Source organism: Hypanus sabinus, chromosome 16, assembly GCF_030144855.1.
Source record: "Hypanus sabinus isolate sHypSab1 chromosome 16, sHypSab1.hap1, whole genome shotgun sequence".
In the NCBI taxonomy this organism is placed as follows: Eukaryota; Metazoa; Chordata; class Chondrichthyes; order Myliobatiformes; family Dasyatidae; genus Hypanus; species Hypanus sabinus.
The window spans coordinates 53284197-53301305 of NC_082721.1; the positions used below are offsets into that span (position 1 = coordinate 53284197).

The 17109-nt window shown below is 42.3% G+C and overlaps 1 protein-coding gene across 15 annotated transcripts in view; it reads left to right on the forward strand.

The window, feature by feature from the left end:
- Window positions 1-17109, forward strand: part of LOC132406305 (E3 ubiquitin-protein ligase Arkadia-like) — a 190580-nt gene that overhangs the window by 3803 nt on the left and 169668 nt on the right. The window lies entirely within an intron of this gene.

Sequence of the window (17109 nt, forward strand, 5' to 3'; positions counted from 1 at the left end):
CATTCCAATAGTTACTCAGGCACATAATAAGGTTAGTGAATTTGTCTCCCCATATGTGCTGTAGGTTCTGAATTGAGGGATTAGATATTGATGCTTGTACTAAGGACATCTCTACGTAAAGTCACATTATGAAAATTATTTTATAGTCATTATTTTTTGTAAAGTCACATTATGAAAATTCCAGTAAAGTATTTGTACACAGTATTATCCGCCAGAATAGAATTTGATCAAATTGATGTAGTATAAATGTGTGCCTTGTGGCCCAAGGTAGTGGACTAGGATTGATTCGTCAGTACAGTATCAAGTTGAAGAAAATTGCAATGTTGTAGATATTGGTAACAGGCTAGAAGACAGATGCATTAGAAGCCAGAAGAAAGATAAACAAAAAGAGAGAAAATATATTGAGATTAAGCTATCCTGACATGTTGAGGCAGGTAATAAAATTATTAAAGGTAAGTAAAGGAAGAAGGACGTTAAAGTCATATGTTTAAAAACATTGGAGATGTGACAAAGATGGGGTTAAATGTGGATACTTTGAACAAATATTTTTCATCAGTCCTCTGAGCAGAAAATATCTAAATAACTGCAAGAAAATCTTGAGAAAGGGGTACAGGCTTTGGTGTGTAAACACAAAGTGCACTGCAGATGCTGGGGTCAAAGTCATAAAGTACAACAAGCTGGAGGAACAAGCAGGTCGGGCAGCATCTGTGGAAACGAACAGTCAACGTTTTGGGCTGAGACCCTTTGTCAGGACTGAAGAGGGAGGGGGCAGGGGCCCTATAAAGAAGGTGAGGGGAGGGTGGGAAGAAGGCTGGTAGGTGCTAGGTGAAAAACCAGTAGGAGGAAGGTGGGGGAGGGGATGGGCAGGAAGGGTGAAGAAGGAATGTAAACAAAGAACTATGGGCCGTAGAAGGCAGCGGAATCATGAGAGGTGATGGGCAGCTGGAAGAGGAGGCAGAGTGAAACTAGGTTGGGGGAAGGGGGGGTGAGGGAATTAGTGGAAGTTGGAGAATTCAATGTTCATGCCAAGGGTCTGGAGACTACCCAAACGGTAAATGACATGTTCCCCTCCAACCTGAGTTTGGCCTCAACCTGGCAGTAGAGGAGGCCATGTATGGATGTATCTGAATGGGAATGTGAAGCAGAGTTGAAATGGGTGGCAACCAGGAGATCCTGTTTGTTGTGGCAGACGGAGTGGAGGTGGTCGACGAAGTGGTTCCCCCAATCTGCGTCGGGTCTCGCCGATACAGAGGAGGCTGCACCAGATGCATTAGATGACCCGAATAGACTCACAAGTGAAGTGTTGCCTCACCTGGAAGGACCTATCCTCCCGTCACCACAACTGGGACAGAACTCCCCTGGTCTTCACCTATCACCCCATCAGCCTCGAGATCCAGCACATTATCCTCCACAACTTCCGCCACCTTCAATAGGACCCCTCCACTAAACACATGGACCCCACCTTCTCTACCCCTCTCTGCTTTCTGCAGGGATCGATTTCTCTGTAACTCCCTGGTCCACCCGTCCCTCCCCGTGGAGCTCCCACCTGGCACTTATCCCTGCAAGCGTAAGTGCTACTACACCTGTCCCTACACCTCCTCTCTTACCACCATTCAGGGCCCCAAACAGTCCTTCCAGGTGAGGCAACGCTCGTGAGACCTGACACAGATTGAGGACAGCTTTGTCAAGCACCTCCGCTCTGTCCGCCATAACAGACAGGATCTCCCGGTTGCCACCCACTTCAACTCTGCTTCACATTCCCATTCAGATATGACCATACGTCATGTCCTCTACTGCCATGATGAGGCCAAACTCAAGTTGGAGGATCAACACCGCATATACTGTCTATCACCTCTCTCATGATTCCGCCTCCTTCTACTACCCATAGTGCTTTCCCCTTACATTCCTTCTTCATCTTTCCTGCCTATCCCTTACCCCACCCCTTGATCTTTCCTCTGATTGGTTTTTCACCTGGCACCTCCAAGCCTTCTTCCCACCCTCCCCCCACCTTCTTTATAGGGCCCCTGCCCCTGCCCCTCTTCAGTCCTGATGAAGGGTCTCGGCCCGAAATGTTGACTGCTCATTTCCATGGATGCTGTCCGACCTGCTGAGTTCCTCCAGCTTGTTGTAGATCTTGGTGTATGTGTGAGGATGTTAATAGAAGTCAATTCAGAGAAGGTGAAACTTTCAAGTTTTGCTTAGTTGTTTTTGTGCCTTGGAAAAGTGCAAAATAATACTGAAAAATATAAAGCATTACATTTTGCTGGGGAGAATAATGAAATACAATATTAGGGGTAATTTTGAAAGAGGTCTGGGAACAGAAGCAGTGATGTATGGAACTATAGATATATGTTTTGTTGGAAGTGACAGGACTGGTTGAAAAAGTTTATACATTTACCAAGAAAGAGCAAATAGATCTTTAGCATAATTGTTATAGGAACAACTCAAGAAAGGCATGGTAAATCTTTAAAGCACCAATTCAGCTACATCTGGAGATTACATCTTGTTCTTGGTAACTAAATGTATTATTTCTAAGGATGCCATGGCATGACACAATTCAGCTGGAATTTGGAGTTCAATCCCAGCATCCTCTGTAAGGAGTTTTGTATGTTCTCAAAGTGGAATGTATTGGTTTTCTCCAAGTGCTTCCTTCCACAGTCCCAAAGATGTACAAGTTATTAGGATAATTTGTCATTGCAAGTTGTCCCATGATTAGGCCAAAGTTAAATTGGGTGTTTCTGGGTGCTGTGGCTCAAAGGGCTGGAATGACCTAATATCTCTAAATAAAATGAATAAGCTTGCTGATCAACAATCAGGGTTAATTCCCATCATTGCTTGCAAGGAATTTGAATTTTCTGCTGTGACCATGAGTTTCCTCTGATATTCCAAAGATGCATAGACTATAGTTAGGGTTAATAAGTTGTGGCCATGCTGGTAAACATTCTGACACTTGTGGGCTACCTCCAAGCACATTTATGACAGTGTTTGAGAGTTCTTTCTACTGGAAAGTAGTAACTTTGTTTGTTGTAACTTGGTGAGTGAAATTGCAGTGGTTGGTTACAGATGTAAGGCAATGAAGTTTGCATAATTTTCCACTCTTTGTAGATTAGACCATAATACGTTGGAGCAGAATTAGACCATTCTTTGGGTATCCTCTTTTATATTATTGGCTTGCTTGCCTTCATATTTCATCTTTTTTGCTCCTTGTTGCTTTTTTACTTGTCTTTTGTAAGTGTTTAAAAGCTTCCCAATACTCTAACTTCCCACTAATTTTTGCTCTATTACATATTCTCTCTTTTGCTTTTATAGAAACAGAAATATAGAAAACCTACAGCACAATACAGGCCCTTTGGCCCACAAAGCTGTGCTGAATATGCCCTTACTTTAGAAATTACCTAGGGTTACCATAGCCCTCTAGTTTTCTAAGCACCATGTACCTATCCAGGAGTCTCTTAAAAGACCCTATAGTGTTCGCCTCCACCGTCACCGACAGCCCATTCCACGCACTCACCACTCTCTGAGTTAAAAACTTATCCCTGACATCTCCTCTGTCCCTACTCCCAGCACCTAAACCTGTGTCCTCTTGTGCATGCCATCTGAGCCCTGTGAAAAAGCCTCTGACTATCCACATGATCAATGCCTCTCATCATCTTGTACACCTCTATCAGGTCACGTCTTATCCTTCGTTGCTGTAGGGAGGAAAGGCTGAGTTCACTCAACCTATTCTCATAAGGTATGCTCCCCAATCCAGGCAACATGCTTGTAAATATCCTCTGCAGCCTTTCTATGGTTTCCACATCCTTCCTGTAGTGAACCGACCAGAACAGAGCACAGTACTCCAAGTGGGGTCTGATCAGGGTCCTATATAGCTGCAACATTACTTCTCAGCTTGTAAACTCAATCCCATGATTGATGAAGGCCAATGCACCATATGCCTTCTTAACCACGGAGTCAGCCTGTGCAGCATCTTTGAGTGTCCTAAGGACTTGGACCCCAGAGGACTCTGATCCTCCATACTGCCAAGAGTCTTACCATTAATACTATATTCTGCCATCATATTTGACCTACCAAAATGAACCACCTCACACTTATCTGGGTTGAACTCCATCTGCCACTTCTTAGCCCAGAATTGCATCCTATCAATGTCTTGCTGTAACCTCTGAAAGCCCTCCACACTATCCACAACACCCCCAACCTTTGTGTCATCAGCAAATTTACTCACCCATCCCTCCACTTCTCATCCAGATCATTTCTAAAAATCACAAGTAGTAGGGGTCCCAAAACAGATTCCTGAGGCACACCACTGGTCACGGAACTCCACGCAGAATATGACCCATCTACAACCACTCTTTGCCTTCTGTGGGCAAGCCAGTTCTGGATCCAGAAAGCAATGTCCCCTTGGACCCAATGTCACCCTACTTTCTCAATAAGCCTTGCATGAGGTACCTTGTCAAATGCCTTGCTGAAATCCATATACACTACATCTGCTCTACCTTCATCAAGGTGTTTTGTCACATTATGCTGTCTTTGACTTCGCTCATCATCAATGGTTGTGCCATCCTGCCTTTCAAGTTCTTATTTGTGATATATCTATACAGTGCCTTATGAATTGCTCCTGAAACTTCAGCCATTGCTGCTCTACTGTCATCCCTGCTAGTGTCCCCTTCCAGTCAACTTTGGCCAGCTCGGAGGACTTCCGGTAAGATGGCGATTGTTTAGTCGCTCCGAACTTTTGCTCCGTTATCCTTCTTATCTTTGCACTATATGTCTCCCTTCTTAAACCTTAGTTCTCTTTTACCTGCCTGCGAACACATCTATCTTACCTGCTACCAAAAGTACTAAAACTGGGAAAAAGGAAACTTCTACGGCTTTGCCGGCTGAGATTCTCGCTGTTTTGGAACAACATCGACAAGATACTTTAATGGATTTTAGAACTGAATTTAGAACTTCTTTCAACCAGCTGGATTCCAAATTGGATCAGATTAATGCTAGAGTGGATGAACATGCTGAACATTTATCTCGCATTGACTTAACTTCTGAAGATTTAAAACACCGTGTTCAACATCTTGAAACTTTCTGCTCCAACCTAGAGGAGAAGAACAGTAAACTTTCTTCCAAAATGGTGGATCTTGAAAATCGGAGCAGACGTTGCAATCTACAAATTCTTGGTTTGCCAGAGGCCACCGAAAAGGGCTCTCCCGTTGAATTTTTTTCTGATTTTCTCTGTGAGATTTTCGGGAAAGAATTTCTTCCGACTCCACCTGAGCTTGAAAGGGCTCACAGGATTTATGTTCCTCGTGCAACTCTGGGTTCCCGTCCACGGCCAGTTATTTTATGCTTTCATTAATACCTGGTGAAAAACTGTTTGATTATGGAGGCATGCTGCAGAGGTACTTTTGCTTTTCAAAATACAGTCATTCGTTTTGTGGAGGATTATGCCCCCCAGGTTCTGTAGATGCGTGCTGAGTTTAAAGGTGTAACGAAAGTGCTTTTTGATCGCGGATTCAGACCCTCTCTCCAAAATCCAGCCGATCTTTGAATTACGCTTACTACTGGAGATTATAAGTGGTTTAAATCGGTGAAGGAGGCTGAGGCATTTGTTGGAAGTCTTCCAGCCACCTCGTCTTCTTTGGAACCGGCCTGACCTTCTAAAATGGTTGATAAGTACTTCTCGAAGTAAAACTATTTTTTCCGAACTCAGACTTTAATAATTCAGACATTAACTATTGAAACTCTGAGGGCTGTAGTCAATCTCTCCCTGGACTTGGTGCGTTTTTTCTAAATAGATAATTTAAGTTTAATGTTTCCCTGCGGATTTTTAGATTTTGTGTAATCTATTTTATTTTTGTATAACTTTATCTATAGAGAACTACAATTGACTTTGGAGGTTTGGAGTTTTTATTGAAGGCCTCCCTGTTGGTTGATTTATAGTTTAAGTTTTGCTTTTTTATCTGTACATGGTTGATAAGTACTCTCTTGGAATTTATAATTTCCCCCTTTTTCCCCCCTTTTTTTCTTTTAATCTTTTATAATTTTCGTGGGTAGGTTAGTTTTAGTTTTCTTCTGATTTTTTTTGTATTAAGTTTTATACTTCTGTTGAAGTTGTTCTTATTTGTAATTCTGTTTTCTAGTGCATAAATTAGTTATTATTTGCTATATTATTTATACGGAACTTTTGTTAATGATATGGAACTGGAAGTCATATTTGGGTTAATTTTTTTGGTAGAGCTAGCTGCTTTTTTAGGTAGTTTTGGGTTGCGAGGGTGGGGTGGATTTTCCAGTTCCAACACTACTCACTGTTTCTTTTGTTTTCCTTTGTTATTCAGGACATGTCTCTGTTTTGATTCTACGGATCTATGTTTACATTTTTGCTCCCAGACTGTTAATGTACTGCTTGATTTTTTATAAGCCTGCTACCTTCTATGCACTAACAATTGATAATGGTTAATGCACTTAAATTTGTGAGCTGGAATGTAAAGGGATTGAATCATCCTGTTAAAAGAAGGAAGGTCTTCTCGCATATTAAGCAACTCAAAGCTGACATTGCTTTCCTTCAAGAAACTCATATTCGCAGTTTTGATAGTTCTCGGCTTTTGTCAAAGTGGGCGAGTCAGCATTTTTATTCAGCCTTTGCCGCCAAAGCTGGGGGGGGGGGGGGGGTCTCCATCCTTATTAATTCAGATATTCCTTTTGAACTCTATAATAAGATATGTGATACGAATTTTATTATTGTTTCTGGTAAATTATATAATACTAAAGTTGTACTAACAAACCTGTATGCTCCCAATTTTGATGATGTTAATTTTTTTGAATGTTTTTTCTCCTAACTACCAGATTTAAACTCAAACTCTCTTATACTGGGTGGTGATTTTAATTGTTGGTTAGATCCTAATTTGGATCGATCGTCCTCTGTTACTAGATTACCTACTAAATCTGCCTTAGCTATTCACTCTTTTCTCTCTAATTATGGTATCTCTGATATATGGCGTTTCCTTCATCCTACTGAGAGAGATTATTCTTCTTTTTCACATGTTCACCATACCTTTACTAGAATTGACTACTTTTTACTTGATAATCAACTTATTCCATTTGTCTATTCTTGTGATTATCAGAGTATACTGATTTCTGACCATGCCCCAATTACTTTGTCTTTAAATTTTCCTGGTCTCCCTCAGAGGAATAAACACTGGTGTTTTGACTCGACTTTATTATCGGATGATGATTTTCTAAAATTTATTAAGGATCAGATAACCTTTTATCTTAACACCAATATGTCATCTGAAATGTTATCCCAGATTGTCTGGGATGCCATGAAAGCATATTTGAGGGGTCAAATAATCTCCTATACAGCAAATCTTAATAGAAAGTCCTGTGCAGATCGATTAGACCTCATTAATGAGATTAAAGAATTGGATCAACTGTATGCTCAAACTAAGAATCCTGAATTATATAAGAAGCGTGTAGAACTTCAAACTAAATTTAATCTTATGTCTACTCAACTTGTTGAACGCCAACTTCTTGAAAGCAAGAGTCGCTTTTATATTCATGGTGACAAATCTGGTAAATTTCTAGCCAATCAGCTGAGGTGTTTAAAGCCTAACAACATATTAAAAAGATCCGGAAGGAGAATGGAGACTTTACATCAGATCACTTAGAAATCAATGACGCATTTAAAAATTTTTATCCTGGACTTTATTCCTCTGAATCACTGAATGAGAATATCTCTGTTGATCATTTTTTAAATAATCTGAATATTCCTTCGCTTTCATTTGAACTTAATGCGCCTATATCATCAGAAGAAATATCTTTTGCAATTTCTGCATTGTCTTCAGGGAAATCTCCTGGACCTGATGGGTTCCCCGTAGAATTTTATAAATCATTCTCTTCATTTCTTTCTCCTCAGTTATTCTCATTATTATCTGACTCGTTTAATTACGGTAAATTGCCACCCTCTTTTAATGAGGCATCTATTATATAGGCCGATTTCTTTGCTTAATGTTGATGTTAAAATCTTGGCCAAAATTTTGGCTTATAGATTAGAAACTGTTATTCCCTCTATTATTTCTGATGATCAAACTGGTTTTATTAAAAACTGTCTTCCTTTTTTTAATATTTGGCGTTTATTTAACATTTTATATTCACCTCCAGCTGGGATTCCTGAATGTGTTATTTCCCTCGATGCGGAGAAAGCATTTGATCGTATAGAGTGGAACTACCTTTTTGCAGTTTCAGAAAAATTTGACTTAAGTCAATGTTTATCTCTTGGATCAAATTGCTGTATCTGTGTCCTACTGCCTCTGTTTTGACTAATTTTCAGAAATCCCAGTTATTTAACTTCAAACGTGGCACCCGTCAGGGATGCCCTTTAAGTCCCTTTCTCTTTGATTTGGCTATAGAACCTTTGGCGATAGCATTTCGAAACTGTCCTGAATTGACTGGGATTTGGAGGGGGGGTGTTGAGCATAAAGTTTCTCTTTATGCTGATGACTTATTACTTTGTCTTTCAAATCTGTCTACATCCTTACCTCCAATGTTTTCACTTCTTGATCAGTTTAGCCAGTTCTCTGGCTATAAACTTAATTTACATAAGAGTGAACTTTTCCCAATTAATAAAGAAGCACAAGAATTAACATTCCGTGATCTCCCTTTTAAAGTAGTTCATAATCAATTTACTTATCTTGGGATTACAGCAACAACGAAGTTTAAAGATCTTTCTCGTGAAAATTTTGCCAATCTTTCATATACTATAAAACAGAGTCTGTTACAGTGGTCACTTCTATCTATGTCTTTGGTAGGCGTATTAATGTTGTTAAAATGTATGTTCTCCCTAAACTTTTATATTTATTTCAATCAATCCCAATTTTTATTCCTAAATCTTTTTTTGATTCCTTAGACTCTATTATTTTGTCATATCTGTGGAAGAATAAGCATTCTAGAATTAATAAAGTTTATCTCCAAAAATCTGAAAAAGAGGGTGGCATGGCTTTACCTAACTTTCGTTTATATTATTGGGCAGCCAATATACGTTGTGCTACCTTTTGGTCTTTTTTCCATGGCCAACCCGAGTGTCCTAATTGGGTGGCAATGGAACTGAGTTCCACTAAAGATTTATCTATTTCTGCACTTGTTGGCTCTGTACTCCCTAGTAGTTTGTCCACATTAATTGTTAATCCTCTTGTTAGACACACTTTGCGTATATGGGCTCAGTTTAGGAAATTTTATGGTTTCTATGGTTTTTCCTTTTCTAGTCCGATCTTACATAATCACCTTTTTTTACCTACTACGTATAATTCAGCATTCCATGATTGGTATAGGAAGGGCATTAGACATTTTGAAGATCTTTTTATTGATAATCGCTTCGCATCTTTTCAACAGCTCTCTGCTAAGTTCAATCTGCCCAATGCTCATTTTTTTAGATATCTCCATATTAGACACTGTAGCGGTGTGCTACACGCAGCGCTAAAATTACGACACGGAGTCGGTAACTGCAGTCGAAGGAAAAAACTTTATTCGAAAACTTCAGCCTCACTTTTAAGCCTCCCTCAACCGGCCCCCCATGGCACAGAGGCTCCAAAGCTCTGTGCTCGCAAACCCCCGTAGGCTATCTAATTGTGAGTCGGTTCGGATGCAAAAGGAAATGGGTCGCCACATAACCTCCCCCCCAGAACCGGCGATACACCCCCCAATGTCCACAGTCTGGGCCAGAACCTGCTTGGGAGGTCGGCCTCTGCGCCGAGGCGCCGGAAACTCGGCCGGTTGCGCCAGGTCCACATGGGCCGGTTTGAGGCGGTCCACCGTGAAAACCTCCTCTTTCCCCCCAACGTCCAGCACGAACGTGGACCCGTTGTTCCGGAGCACCATAAACGGCCCCTCGTATGGCCGCTGCAGCGGCGGCCGATGCCCGCCCCTTCGTACAAACACAAACTTACAGTTCTGTAGGTCTTTGGGTACGCAGGTCGGGTGCCGCCCGTGCTGTGAAGTGGGTATGGGGGCCAGGTTACCGAGCTTCTCGTGTAGTCTGCCCAGGACTGCTGCGGGTTCTTCCTCTTGCCCCCTTGGGGCTGGTAGGAACTCACCGGGGACGACCAGGGGTGCGCCGTATACCAACTCGGCCGAAGAGGCGTGCAGGTCATCCTTGGGTGCTGTGCGGATGCCGAGTAGGACCCAGGGAAGCTCGTCCGCCCAGTTGGCTCCTCGCAGGTGGGCCATGAGGGCCGACTTCAGGTGACGGTGGAAACGCTCCACTAGCCCATTCGACTGTGGGTGGTAGGCAGTTGTGTGGTGCAGCTGAGTCCCCAAAAGGCTGGCCATAGCTGACCACAGGCTGGAGGTGAACTGGGCGCCTCTGTCGGAGGTAATGTGGGCTGGTACACCAAAGCGAGATATCCAGGTGGCGATCAGGGCTCGGGCGCAAGATTCGGAGGTGGTGTCGGTGAGCGGGACCGCCTCTGGCCATCTTGTGAACCGGTCCACGATAGTCAGGAGGTGCCGTGCTCCGCGCGACACTGGCAGGGGGCCCACGATATCCACATGAATGTGGTCGAAACGCCGGTGGGCGGGATGGAACTGCTGCGGCTTTGGTGTGCCGCTGCACCTTGGCCGTCTGGCAGTGCATGCACGTTTTGGCCCATTCACTGACCTGTTTGCGGAGTCCGTGCCAAACGAACCTGCTGGAAACCATCCGGACAGTTGTTCAGATGGAGGGATGCGCCAAGTTATGAATGGAGTCGAAAACGCGGCGCCGCCATGCTGTCAGGACGACTGGACGGGGCTGGCCGGTGGCAATGTCACAGAGTAGGGTCCTCTCACCTGGGCCTACGGGGAGGTCCTGGAGCTGCAAACCGGAGACTGCGGTTCTGTAATTCGGAATCTCCTCATCCGCCTGCTGCGCCTCTGCCAGTGCCTCAAAGTCTACCCCTTTGGGAAAGGGCATGAACGGTAGGGCGAGAGAGCGCATCCGCCACGACATTGTCCTTACTCGAGACGTGCCGGACATCCGTCGTGTATTCAGAGATGTAGGACAGGTGGCGTTGCTGGCGGGACGACCAGGGGTCAGACGCTTTCGTAAACGCAAAGGTAAGCGGTTTGTGGTCCGTGAACGCGGTGAAGGGCCGACCTTCTAGGAAGTACCTGAAATGCCGGATTGCCAGGTAGAGCGCCAACAGTTCCCGGTCGAAAGCACTGTACTTAAGCTCGGGTGGTCGCAGGTGTTTGCTGAGGTGATCTGGCGAACGTGGAATTGGGCTTCGGCTTGCTGGAACCATAGGTTCGGGCGCTGTGTCCAGAAACCCGGCAGTTTCAACGAAACCGCATGAACAGAGGTGGCGTCGGTCATTTCTGGTCCAAAAATCATTTGGACCGTCGGGGTCACCAATTGTAGCGGTGTGCTACACGCAGCGCTAAAATTACGACACGGAGTCGGTAACTGCAGTCGAAGGAAAAAACTTTATTCGAAAACTTCAGCCTCACTTTTAAGCCTCCCTCAACTGGCCCCCCATGGCACAGAGGCTCTAAAGCTCTGTGCTCGCAAACCCCCGTAGGCTATCTAATTGTGAGTCGGTTCGGATGCAAAAGGAAATGGGTCGCCACAACACTTTATTAATCCTTTAATTCCTAACTTCTCTGAAATGCCTGAGAAAAATGTTATGGATTTATTTCTTTCTATTAATCCACTGGGTAAAGGGTTAATATCATTTATTCGTGATAAATTAGCATCCTTATGACGTGCCCCTGCGGATAAAATTAGAATGGCTTGGGAGCATGATTTAAATATCTCTTTATCTGATGAGACTTGGGACTCGATTCTCAAATCGGTTAATTCAACCTCTCTTTGTGCTCGCCATTGCCTTTTACAGTTTAAGATTGTTCATAGAGCCCATATGTCTAAATCTAAACTATCTCGATTTTACCCTAATATTAGTCCTCTTTGTGATAAATGCAAAAGGGGCGAGGCCTCTCTTATTCATATGTACTAGTTTTGTCCTAGCTTGGAGAAATTTTGGAAAGATGTCTTCATAACTTTATCTTATATTCTGAATCACCACCTAGAACCTAACCCTTTAATTGCTTTGTTCGGTTTTTTGGGTGAGACAGATTTATGTTTGAGTTCCACTAAGTGTCGAATATTATCTTTTACTTCTCTCCTGGCTAGATGTTTAATCCTGCTTAGATGGAGAGATGTTGCCCCGCCCATGCATGTTCAATAGCTTAATGATATTATGTCCTGCTTAGACCTTGAAAAAATTCATTATTCAGTTCTTAATTTGGATATAAAGTTCCATAAGGTCTGGGGACCTTTTATTGAGTACTTTCATAACCTTCCTCTTAACTAAGGTTTTTTTTTCGGTCCCTTGCTTTCAGCTCCTTTTTTTTGGTAGTAGGCATTAATATCTTCTGTTTTTAAGTGTATTTACAGTTTTGGGGGTTTGAATGTCCTGATTTATATTCTCTATATTGTGTTATGGTTGGTCTGGAGTTCTTTTTTGTTGCGGGGCTTGGGGAGGATACTAATTTTACATGTCTTCAATTTGGGTGCTTTCTCAATGATCTTTTTTTGTATTATATTATTATTGTATGTTTATTTTTGCACTGTATTAATGTTCTTCATTTTGATTTGGGTTTTTTTTATCTGTAGCGATGTAGAAAATGCATAAAAAAAACGAATTAAAAAAATAAAAAAAAACTTTGGCCAGCTCTCCTCTGATGCACGGTAATTCCCTTTACTCCACTTAATACTGATACATCTGACCTTAGCTTCTCCCTCTCAAACTCAGGATGGATTCTATTATAATGGGGTTCTTTTACCTTATGCTCCCTAATCAAATGTGGTTCATTACACAACACCAAATCCAGTCAGAGAGACAACCATCTACTGCCACTCTCTGGCTTCTCTCTCAAAGCCAACATCTAATCCAATTTTCTACCTCATCTCGAATCCCGAGTAACTGAACCTTTTTGATCAACCTCCCATGCAGGGCCTTGTCAAATGTCCTGGTAAAGTTAGCATTGATTTCAGAAGAACTAGAATGTGAAAACAAGGATGTAATGCTAGGACTTTTATAAAGCATTGGTAAGACCTCATTTAGAGTATCGAGAGTCGTTTTAGTCCTCCTAATTTCCTTCTTGAGTGTATTCCTACATTGTCTATACTCTAGGGATTCACTTGAGCGTGGCTGCTTGTACCTGATCCATGCCTTCTTTCTCCTGAGCAGAACCTTAATGTCCCCCTTCATTCAGGGTTCCTTACTGCCAACCTTGCCTGTCATTCTAACAGGAACATGCAGATATTGAACTTTCCACCTTACTTTTTTAAAAACCTCCCACTTGCCAGATGTCTCTTTGCAAACAACCTACTCCTGTGATCTTCTGCAAGCTCTGTCTAATACTGTCAAAATTTGCCTTGCTTTTATTTAGTACTTTGACTGGGATCAGATCTGTCCCTTTCCATAACTAACTTAAAACTAATGGTCACTGGTCTCAAAGTGTGTGGGGTGGGGAAGGAGTAGGTAATTTTTTTCAGCTTTGTTTCTTCATCCATGCACAGATGATGCATAATATAAAGTTGTGATACAGCCTGTTTTCTAAGAGGTCTCAATATGTGGATCACCTGCAGTTTATTTTGGGTGTATTTGCATTTTCATTTGGATGTGTTCCCTCACTGAAATTTGTAATATAGCTGGAGTCTAGCATCAGTCTGTACAATATTACACTGACTACAGAATTCCAACTTGAAAATGACCATAAGACAGAGGAGCAAAATAAGGCCATTTGGCCCATCAAGTCTGTCCTGCCACTTCATCATATGTGATTTATTATCCCCTCAACCCCATTCTCTTGTGTTGTCCTGTAACCTTTGACATCCTTATTAATCAAGAACTTGCAAACCTCTGCTTTAAATATACCTAATGACTTGGCTTCATAGCTGTCTGTGGCAATGAATTCTACAGATTCACCATTCTCTAACTAAAGAGATGCCTTCTCATCTCCGTTCTAAAGGAATGTTCTTTTATTATGAGGCTGTGCTTTGTGGTCCGAGAATCCTCCACTATAGGAAGCATCCTCTCCATGGCCTATTCAGTATTCAATAGATTTCAATGAGATTCTCTTCCTCCCCCCCCCCCCCCCCCCACTGCCAACCTTTTAATTTTCAGCCAGTACAGGCCCAGAGCCATTAAACACTCATCGTATGTTAACCCTTTCGTTCCCAGGATCATTCTTGTGAACCTCCTCTGGACCTTCTCCAATGCCAGCGCATCCTTTCTTAGATAAGGGGCCCAAAACTGCTCACTATACTTAAAGTGCAGTCTGACCAATGTCTTATAAAAGCCTCAGTATTCCATTCTTGCTCTTATATTCTAGTCCTGTCAAAATGGAATGCTAACATTGCTGTTGCTTTCCTTATCACCAACTCGATCTGCAAGTTAACCTGTAGAGAATCACAAACGAGAGAAAATCTGCAGATACTGGAAGTCAAAGTAATACACAGAAAACAGGAACTCTAGGCCAGGCAGAATCTATGAAAAAGAGTAAACAGTTGACTTTTCAGGCCAAAGCACTTCATCAGGACTGCTTGATCCAGTCCTATGAAATGTTTCAGCCTGAAACATTGACTTTTTACTTTTTTTCCATATATGTTGCCTGTTCTGCTGAGTTCCTTCAGCATTTTGTACGTAATACTAACCTTTAGGGAATTCTGCATGAGGATTCCCAAGTCTTTGCACCTCTGATGACACTATTGTTTTCTCCAACTGTCCTCTATAAATTACCTGTGTTCTAATTTTGTTTAATTGTCCTTCCCTTGGCAAGAGGTTTTTCTGAAATCCAAGTGCACTGCATAAACTGATTCTCATTTATCTATTCACCTGGTTATTGTTCTTCCTTTTATACCTTGTGGTACATTAGTGGCATTTTTGCCATTTTATAACATCTGACTTTTTTTACGAGGCTGAGTTGCTGTCTCGATGCTTGACCCAGCACGGATGGAAAACATGCAGGCCAGCTGGATTCAAACTGGGACCACTCGCCTCGAAGTCCAGTGCTCTTGCCACTACACCATTAGCCACCTACTTACCTAGTTAGAACACAAAAATCCAACAGATTTTTTGAACATCTTTTTATTTTCTAAAGCCGAATGTTGACTCTGCCTAGGTGTCCAGTTACCAGTTACTTATAAACAAATTCCAACATTTTATCTTCATTGATATTAGACTCACTAGTCTACCTTCCATTTTATTTTCCTTAGTCTTTCTCCCTGTAGGAACTTCTGTAATTTTATGGGACTTGGACATAGAACAGCGTAGCACAGTATGTGCTCTTCAGCTCATGATGCTATGCCCTTTAACCTACTTTAAGATCAATCTAACTTTTCCCTTCCACTTTTCTCTCCATTTTAATTTTATCCATGTGCCTATTGAAGAATTCCATGAATGCCTCTAATGTATCTGCCTCTGCCACATCCCTGGCAGTACATTCCTAGCACCAACTGCTCTCTGTGTTAAAATAACCTACCTCTGACAAGTCTCTACTTTTTTCCAAGCACCTTAAGGTTATATCCCTTTTTATTAGCTATCTTGCCAGGGAAAAGTCTAACTCGATAAATGCCAATTATCATCTTGTACACTTCTACCAAGTGACCTCTCATTTTCCTTCACTTCAAAGGAAAAAAACCCTAGATTGCTCAACATGTCATCAAAAGACTTGCTCTCTAATCCAGACAGCATCCTGGTAAACCTCCTCTGTGCCCTCTCTAAAGCTTCCACATCCTTCCTATAATGAGCATAATATTCCAGGTGTTGTCTAACTAGTGTTTTATAGAGTTGCAACATTACCTTGTATCTCTTTACTCAGTACCTTGACTAATGAAGGCCAACACTCTGTGTGCATTCTTAACCACCCTCAACTCATGCAGAAAATTGCAGCCAGTACGTGTAATGTTTCCATAACCTTCCTTTCAAAATTTCATGTCACGGGCCCTGAGGATTTATTGCCTTTAAGTCCTATTCAGTCCTACTCAGCTTGTAAGTCCAACTCATAATTTATTTGTGTTCATTTATTCTAAATTTGAAGTCATTCACTATTTCTGTACAGTTTTTCTGTGTTTTTCTGGGAAATGATAAAAAAGTGCAATGCAAAATAGTAAAAGAATTAAAATTTTTTGCTCATCTTTCTGAAAAGCAATATTTTACAGTATTGTGGCGACCCACTTCCCAGCGCACTCGAACCGGCTCACAAAGCCTGCTTCACCAGCAAGGGGAAAAGCCCGCGCGCAGGACGGGACTGTGAATACAGCATTCCCGCCTGGGGAGGGCGGGATCAGGAAGGCTTTAAAGTGAGGCCACGAAGCTTGAATAAACCTCTTTTGTAACTGCAGCTCACTGACTCCGTGTTGTTATTGTAGTGCTGCGTGTAGCACACCGCTACAATTGGTGACCCCGATTATAGTGAGGGGGGAAAAAAGAGAGAGAAAGAGAACCAGACTAAAATAATAGATAGGGATGGGGGTAAGGAGGGGCATTATTTTAGTCTGGTTCTCTTTCTCTCTCTTTCCCCCCCTCACTATAATCTCTCCCCAGCCCTACCTTTCTTTTTCTTTTATTTCCCATAATTCTCCACCTTCCCCCCCCCCAGCCCATTTCCCTCCAACCTATCACTTCCCAGCTCTCTACTTTATCCCTCCCCCCACTTCTTATCCCTTTTCCACCATCCCATGTTACTTCACTCCTGATGAAGGGTTTCAGTCCGAAAAGTCGTCACTACCTCCTCTCATAGATGCTGTCTGGGCTGCTGAGTTCTGCCAGCATTTTGTGTTTTTACACTACATCCACTGCTCTTTCATCAATGTGTTTTGTTACATCCTCAAAGAATTCAGTTAGGCTCATTAAGCATGACCTGCCCTTGACAAGAAGTAATACTCACTGGTCTATAATTTCCTGAGTTATCTCTACTCCATTTCTTGAACAAGGGAACAACATTTGCAACCTTCCAATCCTCTGGTACTTCTCCAGTTTCTATTGATGCAAAGATCGTTGCCAGAGGCTCAGCAATCTCCTCCCTCACTTTCAGCAGTAGCCTGGGTATATCTTGTCTGGACCTGGCAACTTATCTAACTTG